Source organism: Hyla sarda, chromosome 2 (assembly GCF_029499605.1).
Source record: "Hyla sarda isolate aHylSar1 chromosome 2, aHylSar1.hap1, whole genome shotgun sequence".
NCBI classification, from domain to species: domain Eukaryota; kingdom Metazoa; phylum Chordata; class Amphibia; order Anura; family Hylidae; genus Hyla; species Hyla sarda.
In genome coordinates, this window is record NC_079190.1 from 193,257,090 (window position 1) to 193,274,380 (window position 17,291).

Genomic DNA, 17,291 nt, shown 5'->3' on the forward strand with positions numbered 1-17,291 from the left:
GCGACAACTGGCAGAGGAACTTCAGCGGGATCCATGGCCGGATCTACTGTCACGATGCCGGCTGGCAGGTAGTGGATCCTCTGTGCCAGAGAGGGATTGGCGTGGACCGTGATAGTGGACCAGTTCTAAGCCACTACTGGTTTTCACCAGAGCCCGCCGCAAAGCGGGATGGTCTTGCTGCGGCGGTAGTGACCAGGTCGTATCCACTAGCAACGGCTCACCTCTCTGGCTGCTGAAGATAGGCGCGGTACAAGGGAGTAGGCAAAAGCAAGGTCGGACGTAGCAGAAGGTCGGGGCAGGCAGCAAGGATCGTAGTCAGGGGCAACGGCAGAAGGTCTGGAAACACAGGCAAGGAACACACAAGGAACGCTTTCACTGGCACTAAGGCAACAAGATCCGGCAAGGGAGTGCAGGGGAGGAGACTAGATATAGCCAGGGAACAGGTGGGGGCCAATTAAGCTAATTGGGCCAGGCACCAATCATTGGTGCACTGGCCCTTTAAATCTCAGGGAGCTGGCGCGCGCGCGCCCTAGAGAGCGGAGCCGCGCGCGCCAGCACATGACAGCAGGAGACGGGAACGGGTAAGTGACCTGGGATGCGATTCGCGAGCGGGCGCGTCCCGCTGTGCGAATCGCATCCCCAACGGCCAGGACAGGGCAGCGCTCCCGGTCAGCGGGACCGACCGGGGCGCTGCGGAGAGAGAGACGCCGTACGCGCTCCGGGGAGGAGCGGGGACCCGGAGCGCTAGGCGTAACAGCAAGTAGGCAGGGAAAGGGCTTCTGGGCAATAGCACGGTTGCACTTCTCCCTGACCCAAGTGATGGTAATACTGTGGAGCTGGACTTTAATATGGGCCCCATCTATTAAATGTGCACCAACTGAAGATATCCAACGACCACTAGGGTGACGATTAGTGTGGGCCGCAGGTGTTCTTGTTGGTGGTTGAGATGTATATATATATATATATATATATAGATATATATATATATATATATATATATATATATATATATATATAGACAAAGAATAAGTCAGTCAGCACTTTAGTTGATACCAAACTATTATATGGACCTGGCCTACAGGTGCACGCTACTAGGCTAGATATACAGCAACAGAAGAATGCAGCAGCACACTGCCAGCACAAAGATATAGATGAAACATGAATATGCAGTTAACCCCTTCCCGACCTATGACATACCTGTACGTCATGGGTGGCAAGGTGTTCCCGACCCATGACATACAGGTACGTCATGAACATTACTGCCGCTGCTCGCGGCACCCCGCAGCGCCCGGAAAGATGGTGGCTATGGTTCGTCCCCCACCCCCCCCAGCGATCGCTGCTATCAGCTGGTCAAATCTGACTAGCTGATAGCAGCGTTTCGCTATGAAAATACTTAGCAGCGCGGTGTGTGAGTCCCGATGACGGGGATCGGGACACACACCGCTCTGCTAAGTGTCCCTGATCCGTCCCCCGGCGTCACTTACCCGTCGGAGCGGTGTCCCGAGCGGTCCCGGCGTCCTCCATGCGGTCCCGGCTGCGCTGCGTCCCGGAGGTGAGTTTCCGGCAGCAGTGCGGCATCTTCATTGGCAGCAGTGAGATCGCCGTAAAGCGATCTCACTGCTGCCTCTGGGAGTTTCAAAACTGCAACTCCCAGCATGCCCAGGCAGCCTTTGGCTTTCTGGGCATGCTGGGAGTTGTAGTTTTGCAACATCTGGAGGCCCACAGTTTGGAGACCACTGTATAATGGTCTCCAAACTGTGCTCTTCCAGATGTTGCAAAACTACAACTCCCAGCATGATCAGTCTGTCCAGGCATGCTGGGAGTTGTAGTTCTCTAACATCTGGAAGAGCACAGATTGGAGACCATTATACAGTGGTCTCCAAACCAGTGTTCCTCCAGCTGTTGCAAAACTACAACTCCCAGCATGCACGGACAGCCAAAGGGCATGCTCGGAGTTTGCAACAGCTGGATGTTTGCCCCCTCCCCCCAATGTGAATGTACAGGGTACACTCACATGGGCGGAGGTTTACAGTGAGTGCTGCAAGTTTGAGATGGCGCAAATTTTGCACTGCAGCTCAAACTCCCAGCGGCAAACTTGCTGTGAACCTCTGCCCATGTGACTGTACCCTAAAAACACTACACTACACTAACACTAACCTAAAATAAAAAGTAAAAAACACTACATATACACATACCCCTACACAGCCCCCCTCCCCCCCCAAAAATGAAAAACGTCTGGTACGCTACTGTTTCCAAAACGGAGCCTCCAGCTGTTGCAAAATAATAACTCCCAGTATTGCCGGACAGCCATTGACTGTCCAGGCATGCTGGGAGTTTTGCAACAGCTGGAGGCACCCTGTTTGGGAATCATTGGCATAGAATACCCCTATGTCCACCCCTATGCAAATCCCTAATTCAGGCCTCAAATGCGCATGGCGCTCTCTCACTTTGGAGCCCTGTCGGATTTCAGGGCAACAGTTTTGGGACACATATGGGGTATCGCCGTACTCGGGAGAAATTGCCTTACAAATTTTGGGGGGCTTTTTCTTCTTTAACCCCTTATGAAAAGGTGAAGTTGGGGTCTACACCAGCATGTTAGTGTAAAAAAATAAATTTTTTACACTGACATGCTGGTGTTGCCCTATACTTTTCATTTTCACAAGAGGTAAAAGGGAAAAAAGACCCCCAAAATTTGTAACGCAATTTCTCCCGACTACGGAGATACCACATATGTGGGCGCAAAGTGCTCTGGGGGCGCACAACAAGGCCCAGAAGGGAGAGTGCGCCATGTACATTTGAGGCGATTTGCACAGGGGTGGCTGATTGTTACAGCAGTTCTGACAAACGCAAAACAATAAATATCCATATGTGACCCCATTTTGGAAGCTACACCCCTCACGGAATGTAATAAGGGGTGCAGTGAGCATTTACACCCCACTGGTGTATGACAGATTTTTGGAACAGTGGTCTGTGAAAATGAAAAATAAAATTTTTTAATTTGCACAGTCCACTGTTTCAAATATCTGTCAAACGCCAGTGGGGTGTAAATGCTCACTGCACCCCTTATTAAATTCCATGAGGGGTATAGTTTCCAAAATGGGGTCACATGTGGGGGGGGTCCACTGTTCTGGCACCATAGGGGCTTCCTAAATGGGACATGCCCCCCAAAAACCCTTTCACAAAAACTCACTCTCCAAAATCCCATTGTCGCTCCTTCCCTTCTGAGCCCTCTACTGCGCCCGCCGAACACTTTACATACGCATATGAGGTATTTCCTTACTCGAGAGAGATTGGGTTACAAATTTTAGGGTGATTTCTCTCCTTTTACCACTTGTAAAAATTAAAAAATTGGGTCTACAAGAAAATGCGAGTGTAAAAAATGAAGATTTAGAATTTTCTCCTTCACTTTGCTGCTATTCCTGTGAAACACCTAAAGGGTTAAAACACTTACTGAATGTCATTTTGAATACTTTGGGGGGTGCAGTTTTTATAATGGGGTCATTTATGGGGTATTTCTAATATGAAGACCCTTAAAATCCACTTCCAACCTGAACTGGGCCCTGAAAAATTACGATTTTGAAAATCTTGAGAAAAATTGGAAAATTGCTGCGGAACTTTGAAGCCCTCTGATGTCTTCCAAAAGTAAAAACTTGTCAATTTTTTTATGCAAACACAAAGTAGACATATTGTATATGTGAATCAATATGTAATTTATTTGGAATATCCATTTTCCTTTCAAGCAGAGACTTTCAAAGTTAGAAAAATGCTAAATTTTCAAAATTTTCATTAAATTTTTAGATTTTTTACCAAGAAATGATGCAAATATCAGTGAAATTTTACCAATAACATAAAGTAGAATATGTCACGAAAAAACATTCTCGGAATCAGAATGATAAGTAAAAGCATTCCAAAGTTATTAATGTTTAAAGTGACAGTGGTCAGATTTTCAAAAAATGCCCAGGTCATGAAGGTGAAAATGGGCTGGGTCATGAAGGGGTTAAAACATGGAGAGCTATACAGCTATGGTGTAATAGATGCAAATGTGAAACTATGAAATAGTGAGGCACTTAGCTCGCAAATTTGTCTCCGCCGGCGGTCAAATAGCTTGGACCGTCCCACCGTGATAAGGTGGCCTCATTGGGACGGACCCTATAATAGTTTGGTATCAACTAAAGTGCTGGCTGACTTATTCTTTGTCTGTATTGCACATACGGGGAAGTGGCTACCTCCATGTTGGCCGTGCACCCCACCCACCTCTATCAGGTGTGTATATAAGGTGTCTTGGATGTTCCAGACCCTGCCATGCTTACTGAACTGTTCACACAGAGGCATATTCACAGTGTAGGGTCCATCCAAATGAGGCCACCTTATCGCGGTGGGACGGTCCAAGCTATTTGACCGCCGGCAGAGACAAATTTGCGAGCTAAGTGCCTCACTATTTCATAGTTTCACATTTGCATCTATTACACCATAGCTGTATAGCTCTCCATGTTTTAACTGCATATTCATGTTTCATCTATATCTTTGTGCTGGCAGTGTGCTGCTGAATTCTTCTGTTGCTATATATATATATATATATATATATATATATATATATATATATATGTACATTACATTTGTCTGATTTTATGCTATTCCATACATTATTATTATTATGTTATGCATGGTTGTTTCTCTAGTTAGCTCTGTGTCAGTTTAATTTAAAATCTCAGAGACATTTCCAACAGGACCCCTCATCCATACCATTGATGTCTTCTGTTGAAGCCGGTGCGGGACCGGCGGGTCCGTGACAGCACAGGTGTGTCGGAGATTTGGCTCCGGAGGTGAGCGGACACCACTGCATTTGGACATTGATGTCTTCTTGGGTGGAGGCACTGCTGCAATTACAGTTTGTACTTCAACTCCCAAGTAGAGAAAGCACAGGATCTGTGTGAAGATTTCAAAGAGGTAACTAGGGTAAGGGACCACAGCGATAAAGGTGGAAACCAGATAAACCCTGTTACATATATGAATCTTTGCTATCATTCAGGTTTAGAATATATACCTAGTAGAACTGTTACATTTGGTTTGATTTGAAATAAAGCATTTTTGGCACATAGGGTAACATGCCACACAGGCACATTGGTATATTCTTTACTCAGATTTAGTGTGAGCTGCACAGACCTATTGTTTGTAATGACTGATTTTATTGAGTATTCTAAGTTTATAATCTAGCAATATGTAGAAGGGTAGTATGTCTTAATAAAAAGTAGGCCTTTAGAATGAAGGGTGTTAAAGTGTAATTTTATCTTCAATGTAACATCACACGTCAAGAGATGCAGGTAGAACACTTGGGGGTACAGTTGTTAAAGCAACTGAATGACACCCACGGAGCCTTGTAAGTAGATCTTATTTTGGCTAATAGGAACTATGCACAATAATCCTCAGGCATCAATCATATGAATGCATTTTACATTAGATCAGACATCACAAAGGAAGTGACACTTTAAGGCACGTTTACACGTAACAGTAATCATTACATATTTCATAATTTTCAAAAAATATGCCCCTAAGCTTCACAGAAAGTATATTCCCTACCATTGGGCAGTGAAGTATACAGTCTGGATACAAGGCAGTTTCCCATTAAGGGACTACTAACCAGGCTATACCTGCATGCACAGTATGGCACTCAGAAAAGGTAAGTTGTATGTTTATTTGTATATATACTGTGTATAAACACATGAACATAAACAAGCAAATGACTACATAAGAAATGGAGGAGGCACATTTAATTTAACCAAGGACTTTAACCAAATCCTTGTGGAAAATGCATTAAAAACATGGCACATAACCAAAATAAGCATCACTGCCAAAACAAAGTTTAACAGAGAAACTATATATATATATATATATATATATATATATATATATATATATATATATATGCATAATAATGCATAAGAGGTAAGAATATTTATGGACTCCCATAACATAAATATAGATTACAAAAGAAAAGACAGAATATCTTGAATATCTAAAGTAAAATAGCCACAGAAAAGGACAAACAGTATATTTTATAGTAAATGTTCTATAAATTTGTTAAGGCCAAAGAGAATCGGACATTTCAGTTTTGATATTGGATTAATAAATTGAAGACTATGGTTCCATTTGGTCTCAATGAACGTACTATACTCCATTTTAATCAATGCTAATAATTTACTGCCCTTTTCTCTTTACCTATTTTCTCTTTTTCTATATTTTTCTGTTGTCCAACAAAGAAGTTAGATGGCCAGTCAGCCCTTCTATTCCATACCTCTACTTACTAGATTTGGTCTCACATTCCTCTTTGGATCCTTCAGCTGCCCTTCTATTACCTTGAAGCTAAAACTAAGGGAGCTGTTAATAGAATAACATTTCCCCCAGATTAATTGCAATCCACACAAGAACCTTCCCTTCTTAAATTTGGATCACTGGTATATTGTAATACTATTTCTTGTGTTTATTGTGTATAACTCTTTTTTTAATAGCATGGCATCTCTATTTTTATTGTAGAACATATGGCAGATAAGTCCAGTTTAGTGTCTTAGGTGGAATTAACATCTCCCAAGATAAAGTATGCTTTATGATTTGTCATAAAATACTGAGTAGTATTAAAATAAAATATAACAGATTGATATTCAAAGCAAAGAGGTATCTCTTGAATGTATTGGTGCCTATAAAATAGCTACATTTAAATCAGTGCTCTGTCTAAAATGGAGCCTTGTTGAAATTGTTCACAAATTAACTATTTACTGCGTTTGTCAAGACATGCAGAGTGTTTTGGTTGTCAGGGCATGCAGGGAGCTTTGGTTGTCAAGGCATGCAGGGAGTTGTGATGTTTAGGGCGTGCAGGGAGTTGTGGTTGTCAAGGCAGGCAGGGAGTTGTGGTTGTCAGGGCACGCAGGGAGTTGAGATTTTTCAACAATTGAGAAGCCACAGGTTAGGGATAACTGGCTTAGAAGAAAATCCAGAATCGTCAATGGAATTTTCAAAGTAATTGAAGTGAAATTGACCCATTAACCCCTTAACGACGCAGGACGTAAATGTACATCCTGGTGAGCTAGGATGTTGTGGTGTGTTGTGGTTGTCAGGGCATGCAGGGAGCTTTGGTTGTCAAGGCATGCAGGGAGTTGTGGTGTTTAGGGCATGCAGGGAGTTGTGGTTGTCAAGGCAGGCAGGGAGTTGTAGTTGTCAGGGCACGCAGGGAGTTGTGGTTTTTCAACAATTGAGAAGCCACAGGTTGGGGATAACTGGCTTAGAAGAAAATCCAGAATCGTCAATGGAATTTTCAAAGTAATTGAAGTGAAATTAACCCATTAACCCCTTAACGACGCAGGACGTAAATGTACATCCTGGTGAGCTAGTACTTAACGCACCAGGACGTACATTTACGTCCTATGCATAACCGCGAGCATTGGAGCGATGCTCGCGTCATGCGCGGCAGGTCCCGGCAGTAATGGCGGACATCCGCGATCGCGCGGATGTCCGCCATTAACCCCTCAGATGCCGTGATCAATACAAATCACGGCATCTGCAGCATCAAGGTACTTTGAATGGATGATCGCGCTGCTGCGGCGATCCGATCATCCAGCATGGCGGCCGGAGGTCCCCTCACCTTGCTCCAGCCGTCTCCCGGGGTCTTCTGCTCTGGTCTGCGGTCGAGCAGACCAGAGCAGAAGATGACCGAAAATACTGCTCAGTGCTATGTCCTATGCATAGCACTGAACAGTATTAGCAATCGAATGATTGCTATAAATAGTCCCCTATGGGGACTATTAAAGTGTTAAAATAAAAGTAAAAAAGTTAAAAATGTAAGTAAAAAATGTGAAAAACCCCCTCCCCCAATAAAAACGTAAATTGTCTCATTTTCCCTATTTCCCCCCAAAAAGTGTAAAAAAACATTTTATATACATATTTGGTATCACCACATGCGTAAATATCCCAACTATTAAAATAAAAAGTTAATGATATTGTATGGTGAACGGCGTGAACGTAAAAGAAAAGTCCAAAATAGCTGCTTTTCTATAGCATTTGTTTTCCCAAAAAAGTTTGTGATTTTTTTTAAGCGCAACAGTAATAGAAAAGTATATTAGCACAGTTATCATCTTAATCGTATTGACCCAAAGAATAACGATCACATGTAATTTTTACCGTAAATTGTACGGCGTGAAAACGAAACCTTCCAAAATTTGCATAATTGTCTTTTTCTTTTTAATTTCCCCACACAAATAGTATTTTTTTGGTTGCGCCATACATTTTATGGTAAAGTGAGTGATGACATTACAACGGACAACTTGTCACACAAAAAACAAGCCCTCATATTAGTCTGTGGATGAAAATATAAAAGAATTATGATTTTTTGAAGGCGAGGAGGAAAAAACAAAAATGTAAAAATCTTTATGGGGTTAAGTACACAGCCCATTATGGGCTTGAGGACACAGCTATTTTTCATTTTTGCATTTTCATTTCTCCTCACCTTTTAACAGATGTACCTCTTTTATTTTTCCATCCTCAGACCCATTTGAGGGCTTTTTTGTCTATTATTGTACTACTTAAAAAAAAAGTTAGGCTATGTTCATATATTAGCATTTACATGCGGAGTTCCGCACAGAGATTCCGCAGCAGAAAAGTCCCATTGATTTAAATGGGATACTGCTGCACTGTGCACATGGTGGAATTTCCGTGCCAGATGTTTCTGGTGTGGAAATTCCGGTTTCTGCAGAAAGAATGAACATGTCCATTCTTTCTGTGGACTCAGCACAGAATGCATTGCCATGAAACAGCGCATTCCCATGGGGTCCTAGCAGTCTGCTCCGTGTGGACATTCTGGGATGTGAACATAGCCTACAACTTTTTTTTTTAATCAAAATTACTTTGCTTAAATTGTCCATCAGCAGGATTGTCATTAGCAGTGAGTGTTCCACTACTAGCTGACACTCATCACTATGAAGTGAGCACAGCTCCTGCGCTCGCTTCAAAGTTACTTAATGCTCCAGGGCATACATTTATGTCCTGGTGTGCTAAAGGGGTACTCCACTGGCCATCGTTCGGGAACTAAATGTTCCAAAAGCTGTTTTCATACTCAGGGGGTCGGCCACACCCCTTATGATGTCACAGCCATGCCCCCTCAATGCAAGTCTATGAAAAAGTCTGTGAAAAATGGAAGAAGTGATCTGATTGGTTGCAATGGGCAACTCAGCAACTTTTCCTTTAGACAGATTTTTTGATACATCTCCCCCAATGCCCTTAACAGGTTTAGTGAATTGAAATCATATTGTAAAAGGCACATAAAGCCTTCTATAAAATGCATGAAATTCTACTAGAATAAGATAGTTGTGTCATACAAAAAAATGTTATGCAAAAAAAGTAAATATAAAAAAGATACACATATTACCATATGCACAATGGTAAATTGTAGTGAGAGAAATTGAAATAAGATATTCATTTCTTGGGCAGTATTTTTTATGGACCAATGATGACAATACATAGTTAGTATGGTTGAAAAAAGACATACGTCCATCAAGTCCAACCAGGGAATTGAAGTGAAGGGTGTAAGGGGATAAGGGAAAGGGATGTAGTTTTATAATTCTGCATAAGCATTAATGTTATTTTGTTCCAGGAATGTATCTAACAAATATCCACATAAAAGGAAGCAGAAGTGGCACTCACCCGATAACTGAATAAAAGTTTGTAGCTTTATTGTATTGCAGTATACATGAGGCACAGTACATGTGGGACACACAAAGCCTACTACCTTTTCACAATACCCTCTACACCTTTTTCTTTGTTGCTCATAGCAACCGATCACAGCTCAGCTTTCATTTCTTATAATGCTATTCTCAATTAAAAGTTGAGCTGTGATTCGTTGCTATGGGCATCAAAGAGAATCTAATTATAAGACACATAAGCAAAAGAGAAGAATAGCTCCCAGGCACTGCTGAGGAATGTACAACACCTGCTGCTATGAGAGGGGTAGAGGGCAGTGCGGCTTCAGCACAAATAGTGCTAGTGTATAAACCTATATACTTCAGAGAAAAAAGAAATGGAAATTAATCGCACTCACCACAGCGATGGCCCCGAAATTGTAGATCTTTATTCCAAAGAAAGATAAAGCAGCATAAGGAGGAAAGGCAATTCCATGAAGCGGAGAGTGAGAGCAGCCGCCCTCGAGACAGGGGCACACAAGAGGGTGGCAACTAGTTTTGCGTCAGCAGACACTTCTTCCAGCCAAGCGTGTGCGTCTCCTCCCAATGGTAGTAACGCTTTTATATATATAATAGACAGCATGTGAATTGTGTCCTAAATTAACAAAATGTGCAAAAATAGTGAAAAAACGCATTTAAAAAATAAAGTTTAAAACCAAAATAGGCAAAGGAGAAACACAAATAGCAGACTCACAAAAATGCAGAAAAATCATTTAGTTTATTTAACCCCAGGGGGCCAGTAGCATCAAGTTTAATTATCCATAATGCCTCACGGTGTAATAGATGTGTTAGATGATCTACTCCTCCTGGGGTTTTGTCTATTAATTCTAGCCCCACAAATTATTATAAGACAGCTTGATAAACATGTATACTAGTAGTTCACTTCCTTTAAATATGTTCTATATAAAATAAGGAGCTCAGTTAAGTATTAGTCTAATCTAAGCCTATGGTTGATAACATAGCTTATGTCATCTCTTCTTCAGATTGTTTTGCTCATCTCGCTGCATTTTTTTTAAAACTATTTGTTTATGGGATTTGTCCCCCTAACTTCCAACTGTTTCTTAGCTGACTGTGGACCAAATGTCACAGTCACTACCAACATAAATGGACTGATCCAATGACTAATGTCACAGTCACTACCAACATTAATAGACTGATCCAATGAACTGTCCCAATTGTCCATCAGCAAACTGTAGACCAAACCAACGTACAATCACTACCAATAATAGTGGGCTGATCTGACACAGCAGCACATAGGCTTACTTGTATAAAGAAGTAGTTATCCCCTTCTACTTGACTGATTTCAGCCACATTGAATAGGGTTGTGTATCCAGCCCTAATATGTTCTTATGCTAAGTTTGAGACAAATCTATGAAGGAGTTGAACAGTAGCCCTCACTTTGTTCAGTCACTTACACATTTGCTAAGTTTTCCATGATCCATTTACTAAGCCTTATTTACTTAAAATGGTAATACCTCTTTAAGACAATGGCCCAGATTTATCAATCTGTCTGAGACTAAAATGTGTCTGATTTTTCTTTCTTTTTGACAGATAGTTTTTGTTTCAATTGTGATACATTTCCTAATGTATCCATATTGTAAAGACTTATTACCATAAATTTCCCATGTATTCTGCAGATGACACTGGGAGAGCAGCTGCAGGGAATGTAAATAACCCCAGCCATCAATACAGACAAAGAATTGCTCAAAATGCATTTTTCTAATATACAGGTTTAAAGATGGAGCCGTAAACTTAAAGTAGTACAGCGTCCCTACAACATGTGACCTTCTGCTTATATGCATATGCTACAATATTTGCAGATTGCCGTATCATAGAGCGGCTTTGTTTTCTTCTGTTACAAAATCATTTAATCAAGTCTTTTGCAATACCGCGGTATGTGAAGGTGAAAAAATCTAGCACTTAAGAGCAATGTGAGGTGATGGTTATAAACACTTGAAAAGGAACAGATGGCACTCATTTTCTTCATACAGCTTATCAAAATGGCTGTTGTGTTCAAGTTTTCTTTAGAAATAATATACTTTATAAGTAGTATGCACTGCTCCTAAAATTATAGCATGTCTGTATTTTATCAAACCAGCTTCACAGTGGATTAAGTGGAACTCCTAAAGATTGAGGACAGCTGCACTTAAGAATAAGAGATAATACAAAAATCGACTGGAAAATTGCAGTATTTTAGTTAGAGAATGAGTGCAGGTGGTGGCGTTATGGTCGGCCGCCTACGAACAATTTGGTTACTGCTCTCCATATCATTGTCATATGCACAGTGCAGATAAAGCAATGAAACCCATATCAGAGAAGTGTCAGGTACATTTAGAATTTTTTTTATAACTCTTCCTGTAGAGCCCCAATCTGAGAAATATGAATTATAATAACATACCAAATAGCTTGCATCTTTTAGGCTTGGTTTACACACCATAAAATTATAAGTAAAAAATCGGTATAAAAAGGGCTGTATTTTTAATCTTATAATATGCACTATGAAAGTTTATGGAAAAACATCTGTCAGTGCACAGTGTTTTAATGTGTCAGTAAAAGGAGAAGATTTTAAGAACTGCGCTGGGTGCCACTGTTGTATCAATATCATCTACTACTTTTCTAAAATGGTGCTAAATTCATCAATAGGGCATGCGCAATGTTCATGAATGTGGTGCAAGAGTATTTGTATTGCAAACCTCCAAAAAAACATCTGTATGCCTAAAGTGCAACTGGCTTACCATAAACACATTTACCATCAAAAAAAGCCAATTGCATACGTATTTTATGCAAAATGTGGCAATCTTTATTTAACATAAACAAGCACATACATGTTTAAAATTATAGAACAGAAAATATAAAAATGGACAAGATGCACAGAAGGTGGCATCAACAGAAAAGTTAGATGATACAGCACAATGGAGCAGCATAGAATACAGGATAATACAGTCCATAAATATAGTAATATACATGTAAATACCAAGAAAATACATCACATAATGGCCCTCATTTACTTAGAAAATCAGGTTGTAAGTCTATCTTGCTTTCTTACCCGACAGTATTTTTCCCCTGGTATTTATTATTATGTCGCATCCTGATTGTTGCACGTGGGTTTTGTAGGTTTTGGTTTCCAACTCCTCTGAGTTGTCAGGAAATAATCCACAACAATTCAACAAATTCGGGGTTGGAAACCTTTGTAAATACGTGGTAAAGCTCAGAAATGTCGGGTTACGCTCCTTTTTCGAGTTTGGGAAAATCCACATCGGGTCCGTCGGGAAAAAATGTAGCAACGTGTCGCAGACTGGCGCACGATGTCTGCGACATGTCGCAGACAAAGATGCGCCAAAAAAAACCCGACAAAACAAGTCGGGTTTAGAATAGTAAATGAGGGCCAATGTTGTTGTTCAATCCATAGTAGGCAACAAGGATCTTAGGACAGATTACACATATTACTGAGGAATTACCACTCAAACAGGCATGTTAAGAAACAACGGCTCCCGCCATGCATGCTACCAAAGACCTACCACTTCTTAACCCTCAATAATATGTATAATCTGTCCTATATTCCTTGTTGCCTACTATGGATTGAACCACAGCATTATGTGATGTATTTTCTGGGTATTTACAAATATATTACTATATTTTTTGGGCTGTATTATCCTGTATTCTATGCTGCTCCATTGTGCTGTATCATCTCTCTTTTCTGTTGTTGCCACCTTCTGTGCCTCATGTCTATTTTTATATTCTTTTGTTTTCTATAATTTTAAACATGTATGTGCTTGTTTATGCTACATAAAGATTGCCACATTTTGCATAAATTATGCAATTGGCGGTTTTTGATGGTAAACTATTTGTATAGCCTGTCAGTATTTATTAATAAATGTATTTTGTTCATATAGTACTGACCTATTCCAAAGTGTTATGCAGTCCATATGGGGATTTACAACCTCACTATGCTTTTGATGTGTGCAAGGAAACTGGTACAACTGGAGCAAACCCCAGCAAACATGGGGAGAGCATACAAACTACATGCAGATGGTGTCTTGGTTTGATTTTAAACCCAGTGCTGTAAGGCAACAAAGCTAACCACTGCGTCTCTATCCTTCCAATTGAGCATTTTCCATGTTCAAAATAGCAAGGTATACAATAGCTAACCCAAAGAGATCTGACATTAAACATCACAGTTCCTGCTCACCTTCTCTTCTGTGTTCCTACATTATCCCCACACTGCCCCACTCAGGCAATCATGGGCCAAAGCAACACACCAATGCAGGCAGTGACTGGCTGAGCAGCGGAGATCCTGTGGGGATGACACGTCACAGAAACATGTGGGGACTTGGGACCAACTAAATGTCAGCTGCAGGAGATTGGTGGGGGGGGGGGGGTGGAGCTGAGTATCACTTCCTTTCATTTTTTCAAGCCCCTGCCATAAATCTAAATATATATTTATTTGTTTATTTATTTATTTTTAAATACTCATCTAACCAATAGCAGGTTTACAGATAGTCGTTGGCTACATTTACTAATCATCGGCAACTTGCAGGGTCAGCATTTTGCATATTTGGCTTGTTTATAAGGCCCTTTGCATAATGGGTTTACAATTGGATAACATTGTGTTCAGTATACCTGAACAACTGCTTTGCATCAAGCCATTGATTTTAATGTTGCATTAACTTTCGCAATAAAAATACAGCTATAGGATAAAACTACAGGATGATCTAATGGAGTAATGCAATGTTTCTAATCTATTTTACATTGTAGATAAAGTATTCAATTATGGAGCCAACACAATTAAAAAAGTGCAGTTTGGTCTTTCTCCAATTAGAAGTCAATAATGCGGAGTGCTACAAGGTTTTAGCGATTTATTCCTCTAATTAATTGTAAGATATTCATTGAGTCTCTAGGGAGCTGAGATTAGTACTTTTACTGTTCTGTGAACTCCCATTAGTCGTCTGTATTAAAAGCATTCCCTAAAATGAGACTTTACTATTACATTTAGATTCCGAGTTGGTAAATTGAAATTTGACTTCATTTCCTGATTGATTGGATGGAGCAGAGATGAGCTTCCTGCTTTATCATTGCCTCCGAACAGCCATCTCCGTAATAAAACTCCAGAATGTCAGGAGATAATGTTTATAAACTCTAGGATGACATGTCTCATGATGCACGAAGCCATCACTCACATCCTCCAGATGACCAGATGATAATGATTTATGCTCCTATTTTCATCAATGTATGCCATTATTAAAGTTATTTTTTGGCTGTTCTTGCTGCTGTCAAAAGCAAATCAATATATGTCCCTTTCACATGTTGTGATGTATTACAATTCTTAAATAACTTTTTTGAAACAAAAGACTACAAAAGCTTAAACCGGGCAGGCATTTGTTTTATTGAAGTGCACAACTTTATCTTTTATCAACCTTTGCAGTAATATACAGAAATGTATCCTTCCTTACCTTTTCTCATTGCTCAACATAACCTAAAATGTGTCAACATGAAGTGACTTGCTGATCAAAAAATATGATTTACTGTATATGCACTATGGGCCTCATTTACTAAGAGTGTCGGGTTTTTACTAGTCTGAAATGTTGTTTCCGACTTGTAGGATTCCACTCTACTATGGAGATTAACACATTAACAAGTCAGGAACATTTTAAGACCAGCAATTTTTAAGTGGAAATTCCTAGCCATTTATTCACAGTATTCTCTGTGAATTAAATAGTAAATAGGTTGGGTTGTAAAACCATGCCCCATTTCACCCTGTCACGCCCCCTTTATGACAAACCATTCCCCTTTTTTGGCTTTTTACAATGCAATGTCGGCTTAGTCAAATTGTCCTTGTGCTTACTGTCTGAGACACTATGCACCAAAATAACTTGGAAAAACCCAACAAAAATGAATGGGTTTTAGCTTAGTAAATGAGGGACTATGTGTCTAAATTTGATCACCCAGTGGTTGTGATGTGGATTACAGTCTGTTGAGGATGTTGTGATAATGTGTTGAATTTACCATGAGAAATTGGAGTCCTTAACTAAATTCAGGGAGAGGTAGAAGTGATCACATCTGTATGTAATAAATCATATCTCAATAAATTTTTTCTATACAGTGACCCCACTGGCTTACGATGGCCCCAACATAGGATCATTTCAACATACAATGGCCTCTCAGAGGCCACTGTATGTTAAAGGCAGCATCAACATACAATGCTCTTGCGCATAAACGGCAATCTGGCAGCGCAGACTGCTTCAGCTGCCGCCAGATAGCCTTTTAATGTGCCCCGTGTGCCCCTGTGAGTGTCACTCATCTGTCCCCGCCGCTCCAGACCATCCTCTTCATGCTCCGCTGCATAGCCATCGCTCTCCTTCGTTGTCGCCATGCACGCCGTCCCATCATTCAATAGGGGCGGCGTGCGCAACGATGTGATGACAGCGATGGTGAGTGATGATACAGGGCAGCAGTGACGGTCCGGAGCATAAGCGTGAGTATAACTTTGTCTATTATTATTGCACGGTTACCTCAGCATATTCAAGTATCGATGGATGGATTCAAGTAACGATGGTTCATTTAGAACAAATTAACATCGTATGTTGAGGGACCACTGAATAAATGTACTAGCAGAGTACCTATCGTTATCTAGTCTTCCCCCTCCCCCCCCCCCAAAGTCTTGTGAGAGAGGAAAAGCAGCAATGACACTTTCATCCTCATATCCCACTTTCAAATCCCATCTTGAAATACCATCCTCATATCTCAACCTCATATCGTGTCTTCATATCCTGTCCTCATATCCCATCCTCATATCATGTCCTCATATGCCCACTTCATTTGCCATCCTCATATCCCAACCTCATATTGTGTCCTCATATCCATTCTTGTTTTCCAACCTCACATCATGTCCTCTTATCCTAACCTCAAATCCCATCCTCATATCATACACTCATATTCCAACTTTATGGGGTTTATTTGCTAAGAGTGGAGTGTAGTTTTCTTTGTGGGTTTTGATTTCCGACAGGTATTTTCCCAAGATATTTACTAAGGTTTCCCTACATTTTGCACTTTTCCCTACGTTTTGCTTTTTTCACAACTGTTCCGATCTGTCGGGTTTTTCTCAGCTCAGTAAATATGTTGGGATTTTTAAAAACTATTGGGGACATGCCCCTTTTGTCTGGATCACACCCACTTTATATTGTGACCACGCCCCCTTTCCGGGGTTGTTGTTTTTTTTGTAAAATGGAGGGTTTTTTTTGGTCACAAATTGTGTCGCATGGAACGAGCTACACAATTTGGGCGCAAAACCCAACAAAAAAGAGACAGGATCCCTTTAGTAAATAAACCTCTATATCTGGTCCGCATATCCCATCCTTATATCCCGACTTCATAGCACATCCTCATATTCTGACCTTATATCCTGTCCTCATACCATGTCCTCATATCTTTGACTTCATATCCTGCCCTTATATTCCATCCTCATATCCTGAGCTCATATCCCGACCTCATATCTAGACCTAATATCCCATCTTGACCTCATATATCTTGACCTCATATTGGGTCCTCATATCTTGATCTCATATCTCATCC

At 40.7% G+C, this 17,291-nt stretch overlaps 1 long non-coding RNA gene across 1 annotated transcript in view; it reads left to right on the forward strand.

Moving 5' to 3' along the window:
• The window catches only part of LOC130355641 (uncharacterized), a 127,598-nt gene that overhangs the window by 29,500 nt on the left and 80,807 nt on the right, over positions 1-17,291 (forward strand). Inside the window, exon 5 of the long non-coding RNA XR_008888604.1 lies at positions 4,728-4,947. This is a non-coding gene — a long non-coding RNA (uncharacterized LOC130355641). The remainder of the gene's footprint in view (positions 1-4,727; positions 4,948-17,291) is intronic.